General features: G+C 41.1%; 1 protein-coding gene and 1 pseudogene across 1 annotated transcript in view; both read right to left on the reverse strand.

The window, feature by feature from the left end:
* GNAQ (G protein subunit alpha q) overlaps positions 1-17,348 on the reverse strand; it is a 328,594-nt gene that overhangs the window by 140,772 nt on the left and 170,474 nt on the right. The gene's annotated exons all lie outside the window — the stretch shown is intronic.
* Positions 9,609-9,768, reverse strand: LOC119473349 (annotated as a pseudogene).

Raw genomic sequence — 17,348 nt, forward strand, 5'->3', positions numbered from 1 at the left:
GTTAAGTGCTGAGAAATACACAAGAACTATGTATTTAATTAGAACATTAACCCAAAAATGCCTTCCCTAATACTTTAGCATTCCTGTCCCCAAGTTATGATGACAGAAAGCTTTGTTTCTTAACACTTCTGAGATTTCTCAGAGGGCCAAGTTCAACTTTTGACTGTGTTTTATTTTCTTCACAGGCAAATGGAGAGTATAACCTTTCCAAATGACTCAGTGATTCATCTTTAATTCATTTTTCCTGTCTGGGAGCCTGGACATTTTCTTCTGCAAATGCTCAAAAGTACATGTTTCATTTTTTAAGAAAATGTTACAATTCTTCCTCTGCCATTTTAGATGCACAGTGTATTCAGTAAATGGTTGATTAAATAATGGCTTTTCTAAAGACACAGTCTGGTGATATGAAATAATTTGTATACTTCTAAATAGAACATTACCTCCTTTAAAAATAAATAAATTAGCATATAGGTGGGTGCAAGTTATTATCTCTGTTCTCATTCTTGAATGGATATTTGGTACAGATGTGTGCATTTGATTTTTTTTCAGATGGAGTCTCACTTTGTTGCCCAGGCTCCAGTGCAGTGGCAGGATCCTGGCTCACTGCAACCTCTGTATCCCAGGTTCAAGCGATTCTCCTGCCTCAGCGTCCCAAATAGCTGAGGTTACAGGTCAGCACCACCACACCCAGCTAATTTTTGTATTTTTAGTAGAGACCGGGTTTCACCATGTTGGCCAGGCTGGTCTGGAACTCCTGACCTCAGGTGATCCACCTGCCTTGGCCTCACAAAGTGCTGGGATTACAGGCGTGAGCCAAGGCACCCGTGTACATTTTGACTGTTTTATAACATGTATATTATGTTTGGTCTTACGTATGAATAAAATATTTTAAAACAAAAAATAAATGAATTATCAGTCTTCCATTGTGAACTTTACAGCCTAGGCCATGACAATGTGCTTGTCTCAAGGGAAGGTGTGAGAAGAAGACGATTTGGGCATAAGCCTTAAGATGGTGGGGCAGTTCCTTTATCTGAGCTCAGGGTCACAATTCATAATCTTCTTGTGGGAGAGCACTGGAGAGAGAGAAAAAGGACACAGGTAGGGAAAGCAGGCCAATAGGCCACACTCCTGAGCGCTATACAAGGAGTATTAATTGGACTCTGGGGAGGACAGATGGTAGAAGAAACAGCACTCCCTCTACCAATCACTGCGGAGCTCATGCTGTTACACATGAAGCCCAGATATCATGCCTATGTATTCATGTTAAAAAAAAACAAAAACAAAAACAAAACCCAGCGTAACCAAATTGTATTGAAACACAGACACACACACACACAAAGAATTTTCAGTAATATTTTCTGCCCCCCGGCAGTTTATGCTTACCTATAAAAGAAAAAAAGAAAACTGAACATATAACACATATATTAGAGAACCTTTCTTAAGTGCTTTGTGGTGAGAGACTTACACTAAAAATAGACACTGGAAGTATTTAAATAAAAAATTATCAGCCAGGCACAGTGGGTCACGCCTGTAATCCCAGCACTTCGGGAGGCCAAGGCAGGTGGATCACAGGTCAGGAAATTGAGACCATCCTGGCTAACATGGTGAAACCCCATCTTTACCAAAAATACAAAAAATTAGCCAGGCATGGTAGCACATGCCTGTAGTCCCAGCTACTTGGGAGTCTGAGGCAGGAGAACTGCTTGAACCCAGGAAGCAGAGGTTGCAGTGGGCCAAGATTGCACCACTGCACTCCAGACTGGGTGATAATAGTGAGACGAGACTCATCTCAAAAAAAAAAAAAAAAAAAATTATCCAGCATCTCACCCCTGAGTCAAATTTTACATTGACATTTCCTGCAAGGGCAAAGTGTAGAAAAAAAGCCCAAAGCTCTCAGTATATATTTAAAACACCACAGCCACAGAGAAATGATTGGCAGTGGAACAATCAGTACTCAGCAATTTTCTCACAATAAATTGGAGAAAACCACTGCAATATGGTATAAATGTTCCTTTCAGGTTTATTTCTCCAAGTATGCATTATATTTTATTGTAAGGTTCTTCTTCCCTCTTTACCTCCAACTTAGTTGCATCCTAGAATGTTTACATAAAATGAAGCTATAAGAATCATTATTATTTTAGACTTATCTAGGGTTGTGCCCAATTATTATACATAAACACATAAATGAGTAAGTGAAACAAATAATATGTAAACTATGCAGCACACAGTTTGGCACTGGTCGAAGTCCTCTGACACAGGACGGACCACCTTCATTACATGGAAGACTCTGACTAGGGCCCATACTCAAGTTTTATTCTTAAAAACGAGAAACTGAGTCATAAGTTCTTGCAGAGAAGTTCAGTGGTTTTTTGGTAAGGTAAAGCGTGTCTCTTCTGTGTCAAGTTGGGAGTGCCCTCTACTGCCCAAAAGCATGGCTTCAGTTTTGGTTACCACAAAACTTTGTATGATCTACACCAAAATCTTAAAAATGAGAATAACCTTCTCACTTCTCTGCAGGTATATAGCTTAGAAATTAGTTAATAACTATGTGGCCTAGAAGTTTAGTTTTCAATAAATCAAGTCCCTCTAGGGGGAGTTCTCTGCCTCAAGAAATTATACTAAGGTGAACTCCTTGACTGTCTTCCCTTCACAGAGAGCTGTCATCAGAGCTGCAACTCCCATCCCCTATTCTGGCTTTCTTCCACTCTAACCCCAGCCATTATTAGGAAAGGATGGGAGTAACTACTGCCTTGCACTGGGATGGGAACTACCACTTGGGCTTCAACGCTCTATTCGTAGTAAGGAAAGCTGAACTGAAACCATCAACCAAGCTCCCTGTTTATGGTCTGATCAATCCCGATGGTACCATGTGAACAGAAGGGCACAGAACTGACAACATTCCTTGGCTGAGAAAATAAATTGGTTTTCATCAAAACCAGTTCAGACATGCTACTGGGTGGAATGCAGAAGGAACCTCGATTAAAATTTAGGAATGAAAAATGACCTTGTTTTAGAGAAAAGATACTTTCTGAATTCTGATTTCTATTTGCTACGTTTTAGAGGTGATTTGTTGAAGACTGATAAGAGAGACAGAGTTGTGGAGAAATACAGGTCATCTTGTGGGGATGCTGAGACACTGAGACATTCTCCTGGTTTCCCATGCTGGGATTCTCTCCGTCTTGGCTGAATAGCACATCTGCGACATTGGGTGGCATACGGCCTAACCGAAGTTGAGATGGCTTTTGGAAACTTGGGATACTTTGATGAGCATACACATCTTTTACAAGGCTCCAGTGGGTATATGTACCTTCTGCCAGGCTCCTAGAATTCTAGATATAACCTCAATGCAAAGATATCCATTAATAGAGGCAGCATTCTGATCCACATTTCCTCAATCCCAGTCTTTCCATCCCTACTGAAGGGGCTCAAATGACAGATCGTAAAGTCTTTTATCTCAAACCTTTTGTTTTGGATATCTGCAAAAAGAAATATACAGAAATAAAAGCACACACAGACTAAGGTATGTGTAATCTGATTATATTTTCATGCATTATTGCCTTCTTAATAATACAATTTGAAAGACTTAAAAACTAGATCTTATAAAAGTTAGGTATTATAATCTAAGATCAATCTAACCCATCCTTAAACATCAATGTGGCACTGAAACAAAACATATGATCATCTCCCTGCTCCTCCTGCTGGCCTGCTTTCTCCACCTTGAGCCATGCAGATATCCAGGGGAAGACAGGCAGATGGGTTGAGTATTAGGCGGGAGGGAGGATAACCTGTCTTAAAGACAGCAAGGAGGCTGCGGAGGCAGGGACAGAGGGAGTGAGCAGAAGAGTGCTAAGGTGAGAGATACAGCCCTTGTAGGGCTGGCCTGGTTTTCCTGGGAGGTCACGGCCAAGTAAAATAATTTCTTTATTCCTTTTACACAGCCCACCAAAGTGATTCCAGATAATTGGGTGATGATTTGTTGTTTACAGAGGGCACACCAGCTGTCAGTCTTCCTAGATAAGAATCACTAGCTTCTGTATTGTGCGGAAGCTTGGGTGGGATGAACCCTGACCCCTTGGATAGAGTAGTTTGGCACATTTGCCCTAGGAAGTCAAAGGAAACTGGTGTCAGGGGAATCATTTATTCTGAAATTGGTTTTCAAGGTGGAAGTAAAAGGAAGTCTACAGGGAACCTAAAGGTCTGTTTGGAAATATAATGAACATATAAACATGGTGATGAATTTCCAGGTCACTGTAATTTCTTTGTAACACATTCAAACAGCTATTCCTGGGCATGTTTTCTGCGTGGGGTCAGTCACAGCTTATTCATTAGACTAAGCCACCTAAAACCATTAGCTTCCATTTGCAGTTCCATCTCAGGGCCCTTAATTAAGGGCCTGGATGGGTCTGTGGCTCAGAGGATTGTGTCTTGCATTATCATACCAGGTCCTTAAAACTCAGAAACTTCCTATGCTGACCACACCCCACCATTCTGGCAAAATCCAATAGGTGCCAAATTACTTTAATGCAATCTGTCAAAGAGACAGTAAAGGACATTTCTCCCAGGACTGGCCTCAATTTCTTTTTGGGGTAACTTACAAAATTCCAGGTTTGGAATTCCTGGGATTTGAAACAGAATACCAATCTCAAGTTATCACGACAGTTTATTTCCCAGAGGTTGTGGTGCACGAATTGGTCCCTTTAAGCCTTCATCTGGCAGAAAACATTGGAAACTACCAAGGGCTTCACCAATAAAACAATGATCCCACCCTTGGGCAAGAGGACAAGATCAAGACAAACTGAAAGAAGCCATGAAGGGGCCCCCTGTTCTCTTCCTCAACAACCCTATCCACTCTTCGTCATTCCTCCATTAAAATAATGTCTAGAAATGAAAAATCCATTATATTAGTTTAAAGGGCTGTTCTTTATATTATTTCTCCCAGTGACATATGTGGTTTAGTCAGAGACAAATGTATAGGAATAAAATAAACCATCAGAATAAATTCTAATCATAAGATTCCAAGCTTCAACCAGCTTCTAAGTATAAGATGAATCCCTAACATTCTGAAAATAACAAATTGTAGGAAGAAACTAAAAATGGAAGATGTGAATCAGAATTTCAATATACTACCTGCTGTGTGTCCTTGAGAAAATTATTTGACATCTCTGAATCTGCCTATTTTTTTATTTTTTGAGACGGAGTTTCACTCGTCACCCAGGCTGGAGTCCAATGGCATAATCTCAGCTCACTGCAACCTCCACCTCGTCGGTTCAAGCAATTCTCCTGCCTCAGCCTAAGTAGCTAGAATTACAGGTGCCTGTCACCACGCCCAGCTAATTTTTTGTATTTTTAGTAAAGACAGGGTTTCACCACGTTGGCCAGGGTGGTCTCGAACTCCTGACTTCAGGTGATCCGCCCACCTTGGCCTCCCAAAGTTCTGGGAATCTGCAATTTTTAATGTATAAAATAAAATTGGAAATCTTTTTAAGAAAACTATTTGACTTATCTCATTACAAAACTATGGGGATGAAGTGAAATACTATATATGAAAGTTTCTAAACTACAAAGTACTACTCTAACATGAAATTACTTTTTTTTTTTAACCATTTCAAAACTGTAACTCGTTGGAAATATAACTCAAAGAACTGGAGATTTTAAAAACAATCCATTTTTGCAGGAGTTCTCGGCTCTACCTCTTGTCAGAAAATTTAAAATCGTATTACGTTGCTCTCTCCAATGATAATGTCTATTGTTTGTTTCTTATAATGAGCCACTGGCAAGTGTCAGAAGCAACTGTTGAACCTAAGTTGGAGCTGGGACTTCCTTTTTTAAAAGGAAGTTCACTGTAGGACTTGGAATTAAGGCTTATATCCCTCCTTCCTCAGAGTCTCACAACTATCCCTTTATAATCAGAAAGATGACCTCCTCATTCAGAAACACTGAAAGTAGCAAAGACTCTTATTGTAAAAATTTACACAGTATAAACAATCTGCAACAGATAGAGAGTGACTGGCATGGGCAATCATCACTCGGCTTGAAGAAAGGGTGGTATCTTGGAGGGCCTAGCACAGGGACCCTGAGAGCAGAAAGGCCAAGGCTGGTATAGATAAGAGGGTCCCAAAAAATGTCACCGTCAACTAGAGAAAGAGTTGTTGCTTAAAGCAGGAGCCACTGGTACAGCAGATCAAAGAGAAATGTGACCAAGTGAAACTAGAGAGTCAGAGGCAGGCCAGGAGGTGACGCTCTAGCTGAACACTGCATCCACTGTATAATATCCTTGAGGAAATAAGCCACACTTGTGCTCAAAGACCTGAAGATGATCACAAACCAGACATCTGCAGGCAAAACACAGTTCACAAAGTGCTGCTTGGCCTCGCTCTGTTGATTTGCATAATATAATTTTTAAAATATTGAAACAGCTTCCAACATTAAAAATCAGGAAATTTCCCATAAAATTCCCCATTTCTGCCTTCTCTTGAAAAATCAAGAGATGTGAGGCAAGTCAGGGCCCCCAATTCCACAAGGGAGAGCTGGCTGTAGCCAATCAGTGGCTGCCCCTTGGGAAGGGCAAGCACTTTCTGCCTGCTTCAGTCCCATCAATTCCTCACCCTGCCTGCTCCATTCACCTGCACACTTGCAGGGATTTGAGTTATTTTTGCCCAGCTAGAAAACCAAGCTGGTTGGGAGAGGCTGATTATGATAGGTAAAAAGAAGAATGAAGCAGGATGGTCCTTACGGGTGTGTGACTGCCCACAGAAACATGGGCAATCCTGGTACGTCAAGACTTCCTCAAAAGAACAAGGCAGAGAGAACCAGTTAGATGGGGAAGGTAGGTCAGGAAGGGGCCAGGGAGATGGCTGAATTGTTTATCATCTTACTTTCTCCCTTACGTGAGGAGAAAATGCAACAGAGAGTGAAGTATGTCCCTTTTAACCTAAATATAGTGAATAAGGTTCTCTCCTTGGTTAATTCTCCCATGGAGAACAGCATCCTTGGAGTCTAATACAAATAACATTTTTGTAATGTTTTAGAATTAGCGAAATACTTCTACATACATTTTCTTTCATTTAATCCTCAACCACAGTTCTATGAGCCAGACCAGAAAAATATGATTATCCCATGTTACAGATAAGGAAGCTAGGGCTCACGAACTTCACCAGGAGGGAATTCAGACAGGACTAGACTTTTGCCAGTGGTACCCAAGAACTCTCTACCCCTCAACAATGACCTACCCTGTCCTGAAAGGAACACTGGAATACTCTGACCTTCCTGGAACTGTGGTCACTGAGATAGCACCAATGCCAGATGAGTGATTTAAAGTGTTTCCTTTACTAGGATAATCTTTCCCTGAGCAAATCCATCTTAAAAAAAAACTTAGCCAACTAGGAGTTTGTTCAGCCTTGCAAGGCAGTGGTCTATTATGTCTAGAAACATCCCTTGCTCAGCCTTGCAAGGCAGTGGTCAGTTTTGTCTAGAACTATCCCTTATTTGTTCACGAAAGTCCTGCAAATATTTTGGCAAATAAATTCAGAAAGCCGGAAACGCTAATTATTAGGCAGAGACAAGCCCACAGTAATAACATAAACAACAAAGTGCCTTTTCAGCGCTGCTATTCAGTGTGCCTTCCTGTTGCCAGTGCCACGAAAAACACGATGGGAATGGCCTGGAGGAGATGGAAGAGGAAATGACTCTTTTAAAGACCACGTCCTGTGGGCAGAGTTTTGCCTTACAATTTGCTACAGCAGATATCAAAAAGGAAGGGTGGGTAATATAATTTACAGGGAGAGAAAAGTGGTTAAAAAAAATCGAGTTCCTTAAGAATACTGTTAAGGTGGGGCACTTACAATTAATTTTTTGATACAGGAACTTTATTTTTTACCTTGGGAATGAAAAGTAGGGAGACAAAATAAGGATTTGGTCAACTGGCTACAAATATCTATGAACTAGTCCACTGTCAAAGCAAATGTCTATGTAAGGTCTCCCCGTGTGGCTGTGCATTTTGGGCCTCGTGCAAAGGGACATGTGGTGGAGATGAACCTGGGGCCTGGAACCAGCCAGCATTTTGCTCACCAAGCTGTGTGCCTTGGTTAGTCAGGAAGAAGCACCTTTGTGTAATGTGCCTGCCCATGGGGCCTACAGATGCCTTTTCCATTTGCACAAAGGCACTCTATGATAGCATCAGCCCTGGGCTGAAGTGAGTATCTGCCCATTTCAGCTTCTGTCACTCACTTCAAGGCCATGCCATTTTAGGTGTTAGATGACGTAGTCATGTTGGATGCTCTGGACTTCAGTCAGCTACGTAGGACCTGAGACAAATCACATAAGTGGTTTTCTGCTTCACTTTTCCATCCGGAGCAATGCGAACAGCCCCACCTGCCCCTGTCTCCTTGGGACCATTGTGAAGCCACTGCCAAGAGTCTAAAAATCACAGTTCTTTCTCCGATGTGTCCAGCAACATCTTCTACAGAGCTTTCATGTCTATTAACACCACATTCCTCCTCCTCAGTAAAGTTGAAAGTAAAGAACAAAGATTTTAAGTTCAGTGACAAGCTAAGTGGCAAAGGGGACTCATAAGCCCACTTGAGTAGGGCAATTTCCACTTCCCAAGCAAAGTACATACTTTCATGTGTCGGAATTCAAACCACTTTCACAGATCAAGCTATTTCGCTAGAGTCTTAGGATGCAGTTCTCTTAACAAGCAACACCATTGCTGGCATCTCTGAGGCAGCATTTCAAACCCCAAATTGGCTTGTTTCCTCCAACAGACTGCTAGGATACAGGTTCCTGGCCAACAGCAGAAAAGCTGGCAGCTCGCTGCCTCTTCCAGAGTCAGCTTGGCCAGGGCAATGCCGGAACAACCGGTCTCACTGCCTTCTGATATGACAATTAATTAGTGTGGTGGGAACAAGGAGCAGTCTATCCAGGGAGCTGAGCCTTTGCCCTTCTGAGGGCTGTGGCACTGGTCTCTCATCAGAGCCAACGTCCACATTGTAAGTTGCACTGTGCATGGCTTCTGGCTCCCTTAAGGTAGTGTGGAGAGAGACAAGGATGGAACACCTTCCAAGAAGTTCTTTGTTGGGAAAAAAGAAAAAGGAAAGAACAAAAACAACACTAAAAATACAACTCAGAATCAGAGATAAATACCCAGCAGCAAAATGCAATTCTAAGCTAGAGAAGACACCATTCTAGACATAATAAAGGAAAAAAAGGACAAATGTTTCACTGAGAAGTGTCTCAGAGTATAGCACGAAGAAAAATGTGTGGTGACAGAAAACCAGCCCCATTGAGGAAAATTCGAGCTCAGTGACAACATCCTCAGCATGCTTTATTAGGCACTAGCACCAAGTGCATTGCTCAACATGCTGTGAATGAGAACGCATGAGTCACAGGACAGCACCCCCTGCTCCAGCCGACAGCAAAGGACATCACTTATTTAACTGTGGAAGAGGATAACTGATGACTCCCAAAGGTTTTCCAGAAAGGAACATAAGATTTCACTGCAAGGATAGGGGGATTAAAACATGACTCTCAAACATCCTAAAACTATCTAAAAAATAGATATAAGAAGAGTTTTTGTTTGTTTGGTTTTTTTGTTTTGTTTTGTTTTTTTCCACTGTGCAAGCCATTTCAGTGCCAGCAGCCTATGGGCACAGAGGCCAGGCAATGGTTTGGGGACACAGTTTGCTCTGGCATGAGTTACTATGACAGGCCCAGGGGTGTTTTTGTTTGTTTGTTTTTTAAAAACCAGAGATTTCATAGACCTAGTAGTGCACTATTTCTCAGCCACAGACAAAGCCTCGATATTGGAATGGGGTCAGCAGTTCAATGTGGAGGCATGTGGTGTGTACAAATAGAACGATGGTTTAAACCCGACCCTATGGGTCCATTACCTACCAGTGCTTTCTGAATCCTCTCCCAGCTACACTGAATGAAAATGGTCATCTGGTCATCCATACTGGCTTTACGACCTGCATCCTACCCTGCTGCCCTGCTGCCCCCAGCCTGTTATAATCTATTTTCCACCTCCACCACAATTCCACAAGGCAAGAGCTGAGGAGAGATGATCAAATCCAATAGGCAAGTTTCAACTCTTCTCTTACTTGCCTTCTCTGTTGCCCAGGCTGGAGAATAGTGGCACAATCCTAGCAACCTCGACCTCCTAGGCTCAAGTGATCCTCTCACCTCAGCCTCCTGAGTGGCTGGAACTATGGGTGCGCTAGCCTGCCTGGCTAATTTTAAATTTTTCTGTAGAGATGGAGTCTCACGTTGCCCAGGTTGGTCTCAAACTCCTGGCCTCCCGAAGTGCTGGAATTACAGGTGTAAGCCACCTTGCTCAGCCCTCAGCAGTATTTGATAATGCTGTACTGATGACTCTGCCTAAAACTACATCCTTTTGTGATTTTCTGATCCTACTTTCTCCGCATTCTATGATACCAATGGTACCGTACCTTTCCAGCCAGGCTTTCACCTAAGCTCTAGCCCAATACTTCCAAATGTCAGCTACACACTCTACCTGGATGGCTGCAGGCCCCTTCAATCCCAGCATGTCCCAACCCATCCCAGTATGTCCCAAATGCCCCTTTCTTTTTCCACTACCCTTCAAAAGCTGGTTTTCTTCTCCTGTGTCTGTCAGAATCAATAATGCCCTCAACTCACCAAGTCACCTCTGCCAGAAACCCTGGACAACCCTGGCTGCTCCTGGTCTTCTGCGTCTACCACTTCCAGTTTACTCACTCAGTGTTCTTCAGTCCCCTCCATCCCTCTCTCACTGTGTCCCTCCTCTCCAGCTCCACCTCTACTGCCCTGGGTCTGGTCTCATTCTTTCCTGCTTGGGCCACAGCAACAGGGTCTGTGCTCATCTTCTGCATCCAGGAAGATCTCTTTCCAGTCCGTTCTCCCAGTGTGATGAAATGATTTCTCGTAAACATAAACCTCATCACATCACTCACCTGCTTAAAGCCCTCCCACAGCTCCACACAATTTATAGGACAAAGCGTTTCTGATTTGAACCCTGTAGAACTTCCTAGCCTCCTCACCTCACACTCTGTGCCTTTAATCTTAGCAGTCACTCAGACCTCCTTTCAGTTCCGTGGACCTGGCAAACCCATCCAGATGTTTGCACTTTCTCTCTTTGAGGCATTCTTTGCCTTGCATGTCCTTCGTCCACTTGTAAAAACTGCTGCGTGTCCTTCATGACCGATTCAAATGCCTCCTTTTCTCTGCAGGCTCTCATGACCCTTGCCTGTCTCTTCCCAGGCACCATCACTCCTGTCTGCTCACTGCTGTGGCACATCTCCACCCCCACACTATGCCTGACGCAGGGTCTGAGAGCTCCTGGGGAACAGGGACTGCCATTGCTTTTTTCTCCCCTCCCCAGCTCTTACTAAAGTGCTTGGTACCTCATAAAGGATCAATAAATGTTTACTGGAAAAAAAAGATGTTACCCTTCCCTAGCTCTTCACAGGTGTGGCTAATTTCATCCTCTCTTTTCATATAAACCTGTGTTTATGAATCTACACTTAACACACTTGTTTTACCCAACAAGGTCATTTCTTCCACTGAAGATGGAGAAAGTAAATCCAACTTAGTTGTATAGCTTACCCAAAATCTGAGAGAAAAAGACTGAGACACCCAAGGTTTCAGATGAAAATCCCATTTTTTCCCTCAATGATCAATTAAAATTTTTTACGACAAACCTCCCCCAAAACAGGATCCCTATTGCGTAAGACACGCTTCCTTTGCCCAGCCTGGAATTTAAAATGTTCAGTGATAAGGTTTCTGATATGTGTCATTATTTGGATATTCTGAATATTTCTGTGTGAAGAGCCAAGATCTGTGGTTCCCTAGAAAGTAGAGCTGGAGGTATGCTCTGATGTCATTCTTGTCCTCACAGAGGGCACTGAAAATAACCCAAATTCACTGGGACAGGTAAGTGACATCAAGTGAGTCTTAATCGTTCTAAATTTTCTGCTTTTGTGTCTATCTCCAAGTCTTTATTGTGGATCTCTGCTCTAGTAACCATATTCTGCCTTCTTCCTCCTGGTTCCTCCTGTCAGTTTCCCACTTGCCAACCCATCTTCCAGTAGGGTCCTATCCTGGGAGTGATTACAAATGCTGGTGGCAGCATGTCGTGGAAAGTTTGCTCTGCTTACTTTAATTGTTGTTGCTTTACTTCCGCCTGGTGCAAAGACCCCCTTTCTTTACACTCCATCAGTTTTCAACCCATGCAATGCCCACCCTAATACTAACTGAGCTGGGAGCACACCTTTGATGTATCGTTTCAGAGGAAGGTTATTTTTTTCCGGCTTAAAAGGTTTTCTCTTCTAGCTCTGGGTAAAAATCGGCAAAGATTCCACTTCTTATCAGTTGAGTGCTTAAGTAAACAGAGCAGGTGCCAAAGTCAATAGGATATGGAAAACAAGATTCTGCTGAAGATTATTTGCATGGGGATCAAATGCTGACATAAAATCAAAACTTGATGAAAAAGAACATGAAAGGGGAAAGAGACCATATTTAAAAACATGGGGGCGGGGTTGGTTTGCCTACACTCAAATCGGTTAGGCAAGGTTCATGTTTTCATGACACTGGATGGGGTTTCCTTCTTGCACTGGAAGAAAGCTCTCACAAACACAGAGAAGAAAACCCTCCATTCTGCTTCACCCTCATTTTAATAAATTCCCAGTGCCTGCAGTGAGGTCCTGACCACTTCACCCACTTAGGACAGTCCCTTCTGTGCTTTGGCAGAGCAATGAAGAAAGGGACTGGAGAATAAGGGTACAGTGGCAGAATAACCATGGCAACGCATAATCAACCTGTTCTGCCTGCCAATTCCCCGGAGCCACATGTCTGCTAATGAAAGCCAGGGTGTGCTGGCTCCCAGCTTTCATGCCCCGAGGGCACACTCAAGACCCTCCACTAGCAGCAGGATTTAAAAGGTTGACTCCTCCAGTCCTTCACAGCAAGGTGAATTTACATCCTGTTTTCAGGTATGCCTCTCCTTGGAAGCATCCCTGCTCAATTTTGGGACTATCGCTCAGTGCTCTTTCTCCTCCTACTGTCTTATGTCCTTTGACACATAGCACCTTTTGCAGGCTGCTCAGATAACTCAGTAACTCATGAGGAAACTTCACATTTTTATATTTACAATTATATGCTTGGCCTGCTGTTTATAATTATACTGTCTGTAAGGAGCTGAAGGAAACTGACATTAGTCCTTCATCCCTACTTGGGTAGCAAGGCATAGTGATTTCATCTTCATTCTTCCAGTAAAGAAACAAACAAAATAAGGCTGAAGAATTTACACCCAGGCTGTCAGTGGTAAGGCACAATACAATATAGCAGTTCTTTTAGCATATACTTTTAAGAGTGTCTAGATGAAGAAAAGACCGTACATTTTTCCCTTGTCTCTTTCTATAAAATTTGATGATGGTATTTTAGAAAAGGAAAATAGACAGATAAAAGTGGGTAAAAATTGTTACCAACCAAACTATGTTAACAGGAAGAAAATTTTAGAAAAAAGTACACTACATGTTAATACTTTCCTGTTTCATGGACTTTCCACCCAGAAGAACAAAGAGAATCTGTAAGCAGCTGACGAGAGTCAGCTCTCAGCTAGAGTTAATGCTACTATGTGGGTCTTTGGGCGTATTTTTAACTTCTTACTTCTTCATCTGAAAATAAGGATATAAGAGTAGTTATCTCAAAAGGATGTTACAGGGCTACATGAAATGATGTATATAAATAGTAGTAACAGGGCCTAGTACAAGGCAAATGGTTAATGTATCTTGTGACATTATTTTTATTTATACTACTGGATGAAACCTCAGGATTCTGATCTCAGTAAATATAAGCATAAAATTCTATTTCCAAAACCATTCAGTAAGAAAGCAAAACATGGAAGCCATTCTCTTGACCAAGAACTTGACAGCCTTCCTGACAATACAAATGCCTCAGTAGAGGCTCAGTGACTGCATATTTTGTGTCAAACTCTGGGAAATCTTAATCGACTGGCAGTTTGAAAAATAAACCTACGATATGCACAACCATAGGTCACAGATACAGTCATGCTGTACATAATAGAGAACAGCGGCTATGCCTGTGTGTCCTATTATTCCATCAGATTTCAATTTAAGATCTTTGTGAAATTACTATCCAAAAAAAAAAAAAAACCAAAAAAACCCACAGGCACTATTTCATCAGAAAAAAAAGCAATTACCTTCTATCCACCCTGTCCCATTTCTAAGAATCTTTCCACTATTACATAAACCACCTAAATGAATTCTGGAGTGCCTCCAGGCAAGAGGACAGAGCTTCCTGAAATCTGTTGATATGATGACAAGCCACTGTTACAGGAAAAAATGAGTTAGGGGGCTCAAAGTATTTTTGAACCCAAATTGGACGATTCTCTAATTTTTATCCTACAAACCAAATATAGATCCATTATTTCATTATTTCATATGGGTCACATGCATCTTGTACATCCTGAATATTTTTATAACTCTAACATGAAGACCCGTAAGTACATAATATAGACAACTATGAAGTTTTGCTTCTGGAAAAGTACTCATTTTGGTTTTTTAAAAAGTATTTTTAGTCCAGAGATGAATGAGTTTAAAAGGCTATTAAAAATACAATGGATAAATAATAATTCTTATTTCTCATGAGAAATAAGAATTGATCAACTTTAAGGTTTGACCTAATGCAACTGATATCCCTACTTATTTGCTTAGGAATTATAGGTCACATCAATTTCAAAATCAAAATTCTGAAAATACGTGCTATTGTCAGGAAATGTTATAAATAAATGAAAACAGGAAAGATTTGTGATGGGGTAAGACTAAACACAGGTTAAGTGGCAGTCATCCACATGCTTGGGGAGTTATCTACTCATTAATTGCTTCAGGTTTGGTCTGTTTGTGCTTACTCTTTCTCTTTAAATGGCCCCTGAAGCCAGAAACAAATCAGTAAGATGTACAAATGTCCTATTTTCTCTGCCCTGGACTGCCCTACTCATTCATAAATAAATGTCTGAATGCCTTTTAAGAAGATAAGGCCAAGGCAAGCTTATTTCTTCTCTCCATATACTATAACCAACACATCTACAAAGTTCAAACTCTGCTGGTGCAGTGTACCTAACGCAATCTACAGGGACCAAGGGGCAGACAGTATAATTTATAGGTTGGCATGCTAAGCAAGACAACAGTATTGATCCTGCTTTTCTATTAAGAGGGCATAATTACAAAAGGATTTCCTCACCTATATGTGCAGGGTTTCGTGTGGAATGGAAATGTTTAATTGAAAAAAACTTACATTTTCACAGAACAAACAACCAATCTTTCTAGGAAATGGACACTTCAAAACTAGGAAAAGAGAATAATTAATAAAGTTCTGCAGATATTTTACTGGTTACTACTGTCTCTTATCCAAGAAATGATGTGACAACATATGACATTATCAATAGTGTGCCCCAGTGTGCCCTTGTTTCAAGCCTGAAAGAAATTGCATTACCTTGTATCATAAGAATGGTCAGATGGCATCATAGTGAATAAATTTATCTGAAAACATAAATGAAAATTTAGAAGGGAAACAAGAGGAGACATGAAAATTTGTTTCTCCTCTTATTTAATTATCCGCCTCACTGAATCTCTCAGCTTCTCTGTAGTTTTAGAGGTAATGATGATCATCATGCTAAGAAGATCAGCTCATGGTTTTCCTTGAGGAAGAGGATGGCATGGTAACAAAGGGGATTTGGAAGAGGGTGGATCCAGATGGCACTAATACAGACTATTTCCACCCTCTTTACAAATTCCCTTTTAGCTAAACAAATATTTAAGAGAACTGCTGGTACCAGGTCATGTTAAATATTTCTCTTATTTATTTCATGACACTGCTTTACTGCCAATTGTAAATTACTGTGTATGAAATACATTATTCATGTCCTCCAAAAGAAAATTCTAGTTTCCCCAGTTTATTAAAAAGTTGAGTTAATCCACTTACCTGTTAGTAATAGTTATACACACACCCCGTCCCTTCCTTCCTGTAGAAATATATATGTATTTTGAAATTTTCCAATTCTAACACATCAGTTTATGTGTTTATAATGTGTTTCTTTATAACACATCAGTCATTTTCATATAAAATGTTCATCTCCCTGGCTCTGGGGTACTGTATTTGGCTTTCATAGGAACTAGCTGAGTCTGAAATCACAAGACTGAGAGCCTGGATACTTCTTCGGTTCCTCCAGAGTTGGAAAATCACTTACAGGGTAAACCGCACCCATAAATCACAGCCTCTGCCCATCAGTCAGATAATGAAAGTATTTGTGTAGGCCCAAGAATGCCTTTCATAAAACACATATAAATATGTGTAATTATTCATTCAGCAAATAGTTGGGAAGCAAAATTTATAAGCTGAGCCCTATGTCAGCAATTTAGCTATAGTCTGTATTATTTTCCTCATTCTTTTGACTAGAAGATTGATTGTGTTATGTGTATATACAGGTTGTTTTGTTTTTATTGATTTTTATTTTGTACAAATGGGGACTTTAAAAAGAATAACTGTTCACTGACCTTTAACTAGGATCTCTGCATTTCTTTTGTTTGTATCCTCTGTAATTTTCTTTATCCTAATTTTTTTGATTCTGCTCCATTTTTTTGATTCTACTCCTTGCAAAGCAGTATCATGAAATAAATAAGAGAAATATTTAACATGACCTGGTACCAGCAGTTCTCTTAAATATTTGTTTGTTTAGCTAAAAGGGAATTTGTAAAGAGGGTGGAAATAGTCTGTATTAGTGCCATCTGGATCCACCCTCTTCCAAATTCCCTTTGTTACCATGCCCTCCCCTTCCTCAAGGAAAACCGTGAGCTGATGTTCTTAGCATTATGATCATCATCACCTCTAAAACTACAGAAAAGCTGAGAGATTCAGTGAGACATGCTAGGCAAGGCAGTGGAGTGAAATTCAGACCCATTAAGGCTCAAGTGGGTGAAAAACCCAAACATGGAATTGGCCAGATTCTCTTCATCACTGCTGGTATTAGCATCTTGCTACCACAGGCTCTTTTCTTTACCAAACATGGAATACTCTGTTGTGAAATTCAGTCACTTTCAAATAATTCGACCTACATCTCTTAGCTTTATTAAGATCAGTGGTGTACAGCTCCCTGAAATAACATTTTAAACATTACACTTTTTATCTAGATCTTTGTTTAAACTGCAGGGATCCATATTATATGTAGTCCACACTGTATTCCAATGTAAAAAGATGGGGAGAGAGCAGGAAGAGAAAGAGGGAATGGCAGAAGGAAGGAAGGGAGGGAGGGAGGGAGGAAGGGCGGGAGGGGAGGGGAG

The sequence above is a fragment of the Cebus imitator genome, unplaced genomic scaffold (genome assembly GCF_001604975.1).
Source record: "Cebus imitator isolate Cc_AM_T3 unplaced genomic scaffold, Cebus_imitator-1.0 Scaffold150, whole genome shotgun sequence".
Lineage (NCBI taxonomy): Eukaryota > Metazoa > Chordata > Mammalia > Primates > Cebidae > Cebus > Cebus imitator.